General features: G+C 43.7%; 1 protein-coding gene and 1 long non-coding RNA gene across 5 annotated transcripts in view; one reads left to right on the forward strand and one right to left on the reverse strand.

The window, feature by feature from the left end:
• The window catches only part of CGNL1 (cingulin like 1), a 169015-nt gene that overhangs the window by 120854 nt on the left and 34794 nt on the right, over nt 1-13367 (forward strand). The gene's annotated exons all lie outside the window — the stretch shown is intronic.
• LOC123328060 lies at nt 3703-4394 on the reverse strand. Its single transcript, XR_006542794.1, has 2 exons — nt 4258-4394; nt 3703-3909 (listed from the first exon to the last, which is right to left on the reverse strand). It is a non-coding gene; the product is annotated as an uncharacterized LOC123328060 (long non-coding RNA).

A 13367-nucleotide genomic window follows, 5' to 3' on the forward strand; every position in this document is an offset into this window, starting at 1 on the left:
GTAGGGGGAGGCTGGTAGCCCACTTCCTGAGTGGCTGCCCCTTGTGCCTGCATCCCGGTGGCGGCTCCCATGGATGCTCACGGGTGCTTGCAGCCACCCTGAGGGTGGACACAGCGTTAATCCCTGTTTGCACAGTGGGAAGCAGAGGCTCTAGTTCCACAGCTGGTTAGTGACTGAAGCAGGGTGATGATAATGATGAGGATCACTACGGTCACTGCTGTTTCTTTAGAGCCCTCTGTCTGCCTGGCCACGTGCTTCACTTTTCACAGTCACTCCCGGTAACTCCCCCAGTCCCACCCCCCACCCATGCTGCTGCTTGGTGAGTGATGTGATTGCTGTTTCCAAGGGAGGTGAAGCTCAGTAAAGAGTAACTGACTGGCTCGGAGTGTGAGGCTTGTAGGTGGCTGAGTCAAGATTTGAACCCAAGACTACCTGATGCTAGAAGCCGTGCTGTTTCCTTGTTACAGCCCCACCCTCTCTTTGGGGTGCAGCAGTGGGAGGAGTGGATGGTGAATCACTAAGCGGCCTGCATGTGAGACATGTTACTTGCCCTCACATTGCATTGGCCAAAGCTAGTTGTATGGCCACATCAGACTTCAGGAAGACAGGCAAGCACTATTGTACAGATGCCTGGAGGCTCAAAGCACAATGAGTACCCCACCATGGTGATTTATGGGGCCTCAATGGTAGGTGCCCCAAATGGCCTTTTAAAAAAACCCCACAAACAATGGGACATGGCCCTCAAGCAGTTGTGGGGTAGGTCTTTGATTGGGCTTGACTTCATTCCTCCCCTCTGTCTCTCCTGGCTCTTCTGAGAGGATAGGTGATGTTTATTTCCTCTTTTATTCAGAAGCTGAGGGACTGAGTAAAAGTCCTATCAGCAGCCATGGCTGGGAAACAATTAGTTCAAGGGGATGGAGGCCAAAGAGTCGCCGTGCCTCCTCCAGGGCTTGTGCCTGGGAGGAAGCCAGCAGTGCATGCTCTGTAACTTCTGGGTGGCACATATTAATTCCTTCCTGGACACCGTTTGTTGTACATACAGTGGCTAGTGTTCTGACACTCGGCACTATCTTCTTTCATTTTTCTTTATCCATGCAGTGAATGGACCTGTTTTTAAAGAAGACTGAACTGTAGTTCTGAGAAACAAAGTGGCCAGGTGACCACCCCTGGATTAGGACATTGCTATCGGGATTTCTGGCTCTGTTCCCTTTGCCTGGCAGTTAGAGCTAGCTGCTAACCCCTGCAGACTGGCCTGTAGGGAAGGGGCTGGAGACCATGTATGGGCTTTGCTAGAGACCAGTCTGCTCAGCTGTCACAGGAAACAACTACATCTTTGAAGGAGGAAATAAAGGTCACCCTTATTGTGTGTCTTAACCCTGGAGATGGTGGGAACCAGCCTCAAAAGCATGCTGATAGTATTGGTCCAGCCTCTTCCATTCCAAACATGAGGTCAGTCCTGATTTTCTTTCTCCAGCCCCTTTTATCATTGTTCCTGCAGCCATGGCGGCAGAGGGAGGAAGGAAAAAGTTGACAATTCTCTGTGTGAAAGTTGGTCTCATATGGAGTGCAAAGAGGCACTAAGGAGAATGGTCATCAGATTGAGAGTTCTTGGTCTCAGAATTTCTCTTTAAATTTTTTAAATGGAATGATTTCTACCACTTAGGGTTGATTGTTTCAGCACTAATGGAAATATGGCAGCAGCCACTATGGGAAAATTGAAGGATCTGCTTTCCCAAATAAGATTTCTGAGAAGGAAACTGCGTAGACCTGTGGGCTTGATTAAGGCCTGTTGGCTTCCAGATCAAGCCTTGGTTTATCTTGGAGGGGTCCCCACAACTCCCCAGTGGGCAGTGCCCTGGAGAACTTGCTTGTTTATCTTCTGTCTTCAGAAATCCTGTTCAACCTGTTGGAGGTGTGTCCTGACAGCAACCTGATGTTAACCATTTGTGAAGCTGTTTGGTCCGTCGGTGATGAAGTCAATCTGTCCAGGTGTCTAACCCCTGCTTTTTCCCTGACCCCACCTCCTAGTATTTTCCTGGTGATGCAGAGCTCTGGACTTAACGACTTTGTCGGGGTGGAGTCCCTTCTGCTAGCCAGTGGCCCCATGAGGGGCTCACGGCACTGGGGGGGGGAATGTTGGGTTCTATAAACAGAACTTTCACGTGCTGGTCCCAAGATTAGCATTGACTGTGGCCCTCATGGTGAGGGGGAGATGGTGTCTTAATAGCTGTGATCTGAGGCTGTTTTAATCTCCTGGACACCAAGATGAACCAAGGACATTGGGGAAATTTTTGTAAGGGTTTTTAGGGAATGGTGTACCAAAAAAAAAAAAAAAAAAAAAAAAAATAGCTGAAGCATAATTAAAAATCTGTAACCTAAGTTTCAGAGAAGCTCTTCTTTTAAAAAAGGTTTTTTGTTTTACAAATTTTATTTATGGCCATGCTGGCCATAAATACACATTAAAGCCTGTCTGCAGATCATTGCTGCACACAGGCTTTCTCTTGCTGTGGCGAGCAGGGACTGTTCTTTAGTTGCAGTGTGTGGCCTTCTCACGACGATGGCTTCTCTTATTGTGGAGCATGGGCTGTGGTTGCTCGGGCTTCAGTAATTGCAGCGCATAAGCTTTGTTGCCCTGCGGCATATCAGATCTTCCCAGGGCAGGGATTGAACCCATGTCCCCTGCATTGGAAAGTGAATTCTTAACCACTGGACCACCAGGGAAGTCCCAGAGAAGCTCTTGCAATGTGGTTTTCCTGGTGCTGAAGCCCCTGGCGGGCAGGGGTACATCTGCCTTTTCCCTTCTCTGGCTGACTATGGGGATTCCCCCTAAAGATGCTGCCCCACTCAGAAGAAGCTGGTAGCAAGTAGCAGAGATCAGAGACAGGAGTCAGAGGGCTGGGTGCAATCCTGGTTTGTGGCTTTGGTCTACATGACCTTATATGTAGTTGTCATCAATTGTCGTCATTTTACTGTGTGCCTGAAACATTGCTACGCGCCTGGCATAACGTCTCCATTCATTATGAGCACAATGGGGAAAACCAGGACTGAGAGTGAAACAAGTAGGGCCAGATCAGGTCGCCAGCCCCCAGGCCTGAACTCTTGTTTTGTTTCTAGTGCTAACATTCACATACTGTAAAATTCACGGTTTTCAGCATTTTAAAGTGTACAGTTCACTGGTTCAGCAACCATCACCACTGTCTTAAGTCCAAAACAAGTCCATCTCCCCCAGACAAAGCCCCTTACATCCAAACTCCCTCCTTCCCTGTTTCTTGGCAACTACAAGTCTATTTCCTTTCTCTGTGGATCTGCCTGTCATAAGTGTTTCATGTTGGTGGAATCACATTTTATGTCAAGGCCTGAACTATTATTGAGCATGTTGTCTCTTGGAGAAATTACTTGGCCTATTTGTGTGCAGAGTATTTTTATCCTAGGTATTTTTACTCCACTAGGAATATAGGTTTGTTGTGTGGCTTAAATGATAACCTTTGTCAAATGGATTCTGTGAGCAGGCATGGGACATTTTATTAGCCCGGTTTTTGTCTTGAACCTCTGAATTGCAGGCCACCCTGAGAGTAAATCTTTCTGGTTTCTTAACCATTTAAAGGGAAATGTATTGATTTACTTCACAAGGACATTGTGAAGAAACCAATGATACTTTTAGCTTATATAATCACCAGGTTACTATAGAAAAAACTGGGTATTTGAGTATGATTAAAAGGGAGTTTATTTTAGGTGGCTTTGTAAGCAGGAGAATCACCATGGGGACAACAAAAAAAATAGGATGTAAACAAAATCTTCATTAAGCATGATAACTTTCCAGCTCAGTGAGCTCTGGCAATTTGGTGACTGTGGAGACAGCAATGCTTAGTTCCATGGCAGGAAGTTGGTGTTCAGATGTTGTCCTTAGCTCTAGACACCGTGACAAGGACATTGGTTTAAAAAAAACCAAAAAAAACCATCTGAGTTAAGCAAACAGCATCAGCATTTGAAATTTAAGTTGTAGGGGTAAAGCCTCTGAAATTCTTCATTTAATGGTTGTCTAATACTGCCCAGTTTCTTCTGGTTCATTCTAGAATCTCAGACTTTTGAGCTGGCAGAGACATTGAAATTAGCTAGACTGACCAGTTCGTGTCACAGAGGAGGAGCCAGAGGGCGGATGGAAATTAAATGACTTGCCTGAAGTCATCATATAGTAAATTATTAGCTGAGTCTAACCCAGAATCCACATCTTCTAATAAAAGGAAACTGAATACTTACTTTTGCTACTCCGGCTTTGGAATCAACTCTTCCTTGAAAATATTTAGGGTTTTGGTAATGAGTAGTCTCTCCTCCTTTACGGTTTCCTTTGCTGAGTTTATTCCCATCTTCCTCACATACTACTCCATTGCCTCTGTTGGGTCAGTTTTTCTCTCTCGGTTCTCATCTCATTGTAGCAAAGAATTGAAATGACAGACCAGGACAGCTCAAGCAGGCAGGGTTTATTAAGCAGGCAGTACATTCTCAAGCGATGAGAGCGGACGAGCCCCCATAGGAGTGGTCTCAACCCTTCTCAGTTTCCCTTTTTATATCTTTTGTTACTTCCTCTGGTGGTTTCTGGGGCTTGATTGGTTGTGTTCCAAGCACACGAGGTGTGAGCCTGAGACCAATCGAGGACGGGGGCATGTTTTCCCACTGGAGGTCTTCACTCTGGTCCGTGATTTCTCTTATACAAATGAAGCATAAACCCGCAACTAATCAGACTTAGTGAGAGGTGAGGGGGTGAGAGGCCATGTGAATGAAGTATGAACTCGGGTCCAGTCAGGGAAAGGAGTGTGCGTACATTCTCCCATCGCCATTTTGGACTGCCATTTTGGGCCCTGTTTCTCTATTCTAACTACTAGGACCACAAACAGAGCTTATCAATGAGGAAACTGTATGACCATTTCTGTAGTTCTGAACTGTAGTTCAGAATCTGTAGTTCTGAAGTACAGATAGGCTGGGGAAAAATGGTATTGGCATTTGGGAAATATAGAGAGAGAATTTTTGGAAACTCTGAGGTAACCCTTGGAGAAGGAGTTTTAAAAATGGTGTTTTTCAATGGCTCAATGTCCTTTCACCAAAAATGGTAAGTAGGCAGTCAAAAAAGAGTAAGGAAATCCCCATCACTTTATCTTAATGCAGGGATCTCAGCTTTTTGAAGCTCTCATATCTCTTTTTTGGGGAGTGGTGGTTTCTGACCTGTTTAGAGCAAGTATTACCTAGTATGTTTTCTTTAAGGATGTGAACTGAGTTCAGGGTTTGCGTAGGTCACAGTGTAAGTTGACTGCACGCCTGCAGTGGCACCCAAGCTACCTGACACCCTATCCCAGGCCCTGGAGTCATTCCAGGAAGCATAAGGTATGTGGGGACCTGAGCTGTGAATGTCTGCTGGAGAGCCTTGAGGTTTCCTCAGCCTGGACCTCACTCCTCACAGTGGGACCCACAGATTAGCCTCGCTGGCACCGCCTGAGAGTTTTTAGAAATACAGAGCCCCAGCCTGCATTCCTCCTGATTCAGAAGGAGCATTTAAGAATTCCCCAAGTGAGTCCTGTACTATTGAAATGGGAGAAGCCCTGGCTTAGAAGCCTCATGCCGGTGAAATTCATAGATATCTAAGGAAAGAGATGAAATGAGCAGCTTATGATTAAAATAGATGCTATTTCTTTTCCTCAGTAGTTTACTGTTGCTCAGGCAGGGGGAAGCTGCCACCATAACAGAGGGGACTTGGTTCTCCACACATTCAGAATGACAAAAGGACTCATCATTTGTGACCCAGGTCCTCACTGTGGACATGAAACTGATGTCCACAGCCGTGATGTGGGAAGCTGGTGGCCTCCCAGCAGGTGACCCGGACTCAAGGACACCTCGAGGACCCATCAGCTGAGCTCCTACAGCCTCACTCACTAAAGTGTGGGGGTGGCCGGTGACGTGGAACCAACGAGCCAGCGTTCCAGTCTCTGGACTAGCAGCCTCCACGCTTCAGCTATTTTCCCTCGCTCAGCAAAAAAAGGAAAACAGAAAAGAAACAAAAACTGGCTGTGGAAGAGGCCTTGTTAATTAGTAAAATCTGATGTCATGTGTGTTGGATCTGTATTCGGACAAGTCAGGAGGGCCTTGCCTTACCCGATTACTTTTTATCCATCAGGAGCGGGCCTGTCCCAGGTGTCTGGTGTGTACTTCTGCAGTGCATCAGCACCTTTGGGTCAGGAAAAACACCCAGACCTGGCTATTTGTGGTGCTGTTGGGGGAGTTTTGTGCTCATCATGGATAAAAGCTTCCCCTGGCCCTAGGTGACAGTGTGAACATTTCTAAATGTGTGCGTTAACACGTGAAAATGTGCCAGCTTCTATGCAAGTCATTATTTGCAATGAATGGTGGTACCAGGCAAAGACCGGGGCTTTGCTGTTTGTGTGTGTGTGTGTGTGTGTGTGTGTGTGTGTATGTATGATAACAATTATATATTCCTCCTTCAACCACCACCACCCCCCTTTTAAATCAGTAATTAGAGCGTATGGTTAAAAGTCAACTATTTTAGGAGTAGTGGAAATTCAGCTGAATTTGCTGAGTTGCACGTTGAAACATGCTGTTTGTCTGTTTGGAAGAATTTTCTTAGTTGCCATCAGTTTGCCAGAGCATCCTTGATTGGGAAATGGGGCTAAATTTTTAATGAATTAGCCAACCAAGAAACCTGACTTGCCCTTAAAATAAGGGGTCATGTAATTTGTGCAATACAGTTGCACTGGAAAGACTGTTAAAAGATCTCGTTTCTCTCTTTTGAGAAATCTGTAGGCATGATATTGAGCTAGTTAAAATGGGCAAGTTATAGTCTGAAGCCGGGTTTGATTTAGAACCACAGTAGGTCAGCTGGACAAAGTCCTGACCTTATGAGAAATAAACGTGGGTTTTGTTGGCTTGGTTTGCGTCTTGGCAGCCACAGGAGCCATTGCTTAGTTTTACTAGCTACTTAACAATAGTGTAGGTAGGTAACCTCTTCCCTCTTTTACAAATGAGGAAACTAAGCCTCTGGGAGGCCAGACCCAGTAAAAGGGCCCAGGAAGAGACACAGCCTGGATTTGAGTCTAATCTGGTCGATTCAATGCCGAAACCGCAGCTCCATCTTCTACACTCCTAGATGCACATTTTTAGAGTTAAAACTGAGCATTGCATTCTTGAGGTGATTTATGTCTGTGTTATTCAGACTGAGATATGTGTATGTGTGCTGGGTGGGGAGAGTGCTTGCCACGGCTACAGGCAACAAGTGGCCTGTCTTCCTGGAACACCGAGAACACAGTGTCTCAATATAAAGAGATATGGAGTAGAATGAAAGTCACAGTGTCGATTGCACACTGCCCATGCATTTTGGATGGAGAAGCCCACAACTTAGACACAGTTCTCTGCATCCCTCAGGTGTCTCTCATCACCCCAGGTTGGACTTCTCTGCCCTGGGGTTGCTGGGGTGGAAAATTTGGAGAAGCACTCATGTAAGTGCAAGTCCTGGGCCATGTGGGCCTTTTCCACTCTCCCAACTATATGTGGTGAAAAGGAATTTCTTAACTATGTAAACCAGCGTGGGAGAGTTGGCACTCTGCTCTGTTTGTACAGCTGCTCCCCGGCTCCTGCTCCGCAATCTTTCATGGCCTGGAGGTATCTGAGAATTTGCTGGGAGAGGGTTTTCTAGAGGCCGGAGGAGGTGAGAACTGGACTGTGGAGGTACTTGTCCTCCAAGTGCCTATGGCCATTGTTAGTCTTTTCAACAAAAATTATATTTATTTAAACCTTTAAAAATATTTCTTGAATTTCCATAGTTCACAATTTAAAAGTTATGAGAGGGTTTGCAATGGGTTACGTCTCTCTGCCTTTTTTCATAGCCCCAGTTCCCTTCTTTACAGCTAGCCAGAGTCACCAGTTTCTTGTGTAACCCAGTAAATACATATTTACCCCTTATTTATTTTTTTTTTGTTCAGTAGCTAAGTCATGACTGACTTCTTGTGACCCCATAAACTGCAGCTTGCCAGGCTTCCCTGTCTTTCACTGTCTCTCAGAGTTTGTCCATGTCCATGTGTCCATGTCCATTAACTCATGTCCATTAAGTTGGTGATGCCATCCAACCATCTCATCCTCCATTGCCCCCTTTCCTGCCCTCAATCTTCCTCAGCATCAGGGTCTTTTCCAGTGAGTTGGCTCTTCACATCAGGTGGCCAGAATATTGGAGCTTCATCTTTAACATCAGTCCTTATCCAATGAATATTCAGGATTGATTTCCTTAGGGTTGGCTGGTTTGATCTTCTTGCAGTCCAAGGGACTCTCAGGAGTCTTCTTTATACAGACAGAAGCACACCACATATACGAGTCTATGCATTGTATTTTCCTCGTGTAATCTTATTTCTTCCCCCCACCCCGCCACCTTTTTTTCCCCCCACCTGCACAGGATATCTTTGAACTGGTGTAACTTATATAACAAATGCCTGATTGATTGGCATTTAGTTATTTTCAATCTGTCAGTATTATAGTGCTGCTATTGATAATCCTGTTTATATGTCATTTTACACACCTGTAGGGTAAGTGCTAGAAGAGAAGTTGCTGGGTCAAAGCAAAGGTACGTTATATTCCTGATGGTTGCTGCTGAGTCACCCTCCAGGAGCTCATCCCAGTTTCTAGCCCCAGCAGCTGTGGATGAGGGAGCCTGCTCCTTACACCACCACACACTGTGTTCTCCAGCCTTTTGACCTTGGCCGCCTGATAGGTGAAGAAATGCTCCCAGGCAGTTTTAAGGAATGATCCAACCTTGAAAAACAAGAGAACATCTGCTATTTTTGCCTTTGTGGTGATGACCTAGTGTCGTGTTTCCAACCTTTTGGAGTGGAATTAGAGTTGATATTTGTTAACTATTTCTTATGGCTTGTCTGAATGAATAATGGATAAGATATTAAAAGACAAATCCATGTGATCTTTTTTACAAATAGATATTACATAGAGCATATGATGTAGCTAAATGAATCGTTATGAACTGTGTGCAAGAGATGTGAGTTCAATCCCTGGTTTGGGAACATCCTTTGGAGGAGGAAATGGCAACCTACTCCAGTATTCTAGTCTGGAAAATTCTGTGGACAGAGGAGACTTGGTGGACTACAATCTATGGGATTGCAAAAGGGTCAGACACAACTGAGTGCACACACATGATGGAACATCCTCCCTGCTTTTGCTGTGACATCTGACACTTAAGTTCAAAGAATCACAGAAACAAAGTATTGGCAATTAGTTAATTCAGTGAGGTCAGCATTGTTTGTCCCCAGTGACCTGTCAAAGTAGATCTTTACTGACTCAGGTCCTGGGAGAGTTCTCCTCCTCTGACACAGTTGTGAGATCTAGACCAAAGTGTTTGGAAAAGCTCTGCATAGATGAGAGTTCCCAGAGTTGGAGGAGCTTTTGGAATCTCTTTGCCGGGAAGTCATGGAGAAGAACTTGCATGTAGGACTTGCCTTGAATAAAGGGATATGATTTTTATTCTTTCAGATTCCAGCACTGCTATAAGTGAATTAGGTTTGGTTTCAGGAAAAGCAGTCTTATCCTGTGGACTTTATATGAAATCGTGGACTGGTGGTGTGGTAGTAGGGTGGGGGCAGGAACAGGGGAGCAGCTGTGAAAAGTCTTGCCAAGGGAGACGTAAGTTAAATTTATTTGTATACATAATGTGGTTTGTCACACTATGGAGACGTAAAGCAAAACACATTATCATTTTACAAATAGTCAGAACAGGACAAAGCACCTCAACACATACATGCTCCTGTAGAGTCACACTCAGCCTGTGAATGTGAGAGTTGGGATTGGGGCAGACCCTGCCACCAGATGCCGAGTGATAACCTGCCTGGTCCATCCTCCCAAGATGGATGAATGGACTCAGGATGTGTCCCGCAGCTTTCAAACAGAGGAAAGGCCGAAATTGAAACATCAAAGTACAGCATAGGGTCCTTTATCTAGCATGTCAGGTTGCCAGATACGCCCAAATCCAGCTTAAACCAGGTCTGGTTTTCAGTATCCTTGCTCTTCCTGAGATTTCTGAGGGAATGGAAGATCACTGACTGCACATGTCTGTGTTCTTGCCTTTACCAGAAAATTGAGGCCAAGATCTTCAGTCTCTTGTTCTCACTGATACCTCAGCAGACCTCAGATCCTCCATCCCCTCTGTCTGACTCAGCCTCTAGGTTTCCTTCATCCTGTTTTTCCTCTTTTTGAAAATCAGCTGTATTGAGACACTTAGCATACAATTTGACTATTTAAACTGCAAAACCAGTGGCTTTTAGCATGTTTACAGAGTTCTACAATCATCGCTATAATTTTAGAACATTTTCATCACCCCAAAACAAAACCCTATACTTTAAAAAAACAAACTATATATATATATGAGATATATATATTATTTTTAAATAGTATATGGAATCATGTGCTATATAGTATTAACTTCCTATGCACCATGTCATGACTTTTAGAAATGTTTGTTGAATTAGTGTTTTTACAGCGTTGTGTTAGTTTCAGGTGTACAGCACAGTGATTCAGTTATATTCTATTTTATATTCTTTTCCATTATAGGTTGTTAAAAATATTTCGTATAGTTACCTGTGTTGTATAGTATGTCCCTATTGGTTATTTGTTTTATATAGTGTGTATATTTTAATTCCAAATCCTGTACCCTTTGGGTGTCATCTCCCAGTCTTCTTATTTCTCTCAGGCCTCAGTTCAGTTCAGTCGCTCAGTCGTGTCCGACTCTTTGCGACCCCATGAATCGCAGCACGCCAGGCCTCCCTGTCCATCACCAACTCCCGGAGTTCACCCAGACTCACGTCCATCGAGTCAGTGATGCCATCCAGCCATCTCATCCTCTGTTGTCCCCTTCTCCTCCTGCCCCCAATCCCTCCCAGCATCAGAGTCTTTTCCAATGAGTCAACTCTTCTCATGAGGTGGCCAAAGTACTGGAGTTTCAGCTTTAGCATCATTCCTTCCAAAGAAATCCCAGGGCCGATCTCCTTCAGAATGGACTGGCTGGACCTCCTTTCAGGCCTAGGCAACCACTAATTTATTTTTCCATCTCTATGTAATTGCCTGTTATGGACATTTTATATAAATGTTAATATGTGGCCTTTTATGAATGACTTCTTTGACTTAGCATAATGTTTTCAAGTTTCATCCATGTTGTAGTATGTATAAGTACTTTATTCTTTTTTCAGGACCAAATATTATTCCATCATATGGACAGACCATGGCTCAGCTGGTAAAGAACTGCCTGCCAATGTAGGATACTCAAGAGACAAGGGTTCGATCCTGGGTCAGGAAAATCCCGTGGAGAAGCAACCCTATCCAATATTCTTACCTGGAAAATTCCATGGACAGAGGAGCCTGATGGGCTATAGTCCATGGGGTTGCAAAAAGTTGGCCATGATTGAGTGAACACACATGGTCACGGTCACGGTCACCCGTTGAGGAATATTTAGGTTCTTTCCATAATTTTGGCTACCACGAACAATACTATTCTGGAGTTTTTGCACAAGTTTTTATGTGGCAATATGTTTTCATTTCTCTTAGGTGTGTGTATATATATATATATATATATATAGGAGTGGAATTGTTGGATTCCCTGGTGGCTCAGACGGTAAAGTGTCTGCCCGCAGTGCAGAAGACCAGGGTTCAATCCCCGGGTCAAGAAGATCTCCTGGAGAAGGAAATGGCAACCCACTTCAGTACTCTTGCCTAGAAAATTCCATGGATGGAGGAGCCTGGTGGGCTACAGTCCATGGGGTCGCAAAGAGACACAACTGAGCGAATTCACTTTATGATAACCCTTTAAAATTTTGAGCATTTTTTGAAACTGTTTTCCAAAGTGGCCACACCATTTTGCATTCTCACCACCATCATATGAGGGTTCTGATTTCTCTTTATCCTCCCTACCATTAGCTATTATCTTTAAAAAAAAAAAACAAAAAAACATAATTTTATTTATTTTTAGCCTCAGAGCATGACATGTAGGATCTTAGTTCCCCAACTAGGCATTGAATTCCAACCCTCTGCATTGGAAGCAGAGAGTCTTAACCAGTAGACCACCAGGGAAGTCCCTATTATCTGACTCTTTGATTATTGCCATCCTAGTGGGTGTGAAGTGACTCATTATGGTTTTGATTTGCATTTTCCTAAAAACTAATGATATTGAGGATCTTCTCATGTACTTGTTGGACTTCAGGAACTGTTTAGAAGCTTGAGAGTGGAGTGAAAATTTATGCTAGCAAATTGAAGTTCTTTTCAGAGTTATATCAGTAAACCAGAACTTAGTCTATGCGTTCCCACTAAGCATTTAAAAATACATTTCTTTTCTTAAACGGGGAAAAGGTTCTATCCTCGAGTCGGGAAGACCCCATGAAGAATGAAATGGCAACCCATTCCAGTATTATTGCCTGGAGAATTCCATGGACAGAGGAGACAGGCAGACTACAGTCTATAGGATTGCAGAGTTGGACATGACCATGTGACTAACTTTCATTTTTTCTTTCATATATATATATGGAATAGATATATATATAGTCTTTGAAAGATGTCTGTTCAGATCCTTTGGTCATTAAAAAAATTGAGTTGTCTTTTTATTGAATTGAAGATTCCTTTATGTATTTTAAATATGAATTGTTCATCAGATATATGATTTGTAAATGTTTTCTCTCTTGTTGTGGATTATCTTTTCACCTTCTTGTTATTACCATGAAAGGTTTTGATTTTGATAAGATCTAGTTTATCTATTTTCTTTGTTTTTTTTATTACTTGTGTTTTGGTATTGTATCTTAGTAGCCTTACATAATTCAAGCTCATGATATTTACTCCAGTGTTTTCTTTTAGAAGAGATTTATAGTTTTAGATCTTACATTTAGGTATATGATCCATTTTGAGTTAATTTTTATGTGTGGTGTAAGGAAGGGATCTAACTTCATTCTTTTGCATTTGGCTTGGCTTGTTGAGAATCAGTGGACGGGTTGATTTTTAGACTCTTAGTTTTATGCCATTGAACTACATGTTTATCCTTACGCAAGCACCACTTGCTAACTGTATCTTTGTAGTCTCTTATCTCTTGATGGGAAAGTTAGGGCTGTTGCTGTTCAGTGGCTAAGTCTTGTCCAGCTCTTTGCGACCTCATGAACTGCAGCACTTCCTGTCCTTCACTATCTCCCAGAGTTTGCTCAAACTCATGTCCATTGAGTCAGTGATACCATCCGTCACTCCCTTCTCCTCTTGCCCTCAGTCTTTCCCAGCATTAGGGTCTCTTCCAATGTGTCAGCTCTTTGCATCAAGTGGCCAAAGTATTGGAACATAGCTTC

The sequence above is a fragment of the Bubalus bubalis genome, chromosome 11, assembly GCF_019923935.1.
Source record: "Bubalus bubalis isolate 160015118507 breed Murrah chromosome 11, NDDB_SH_1, whole genome shotgun sequence".
Classification (NCBI taxonomy): domain Eukaryota; kingdom Metazoa; phylum Chordata; class Mammalia; order Artiodactyla; family Bovidae; genus Bubalus; species Bubalus bubalis.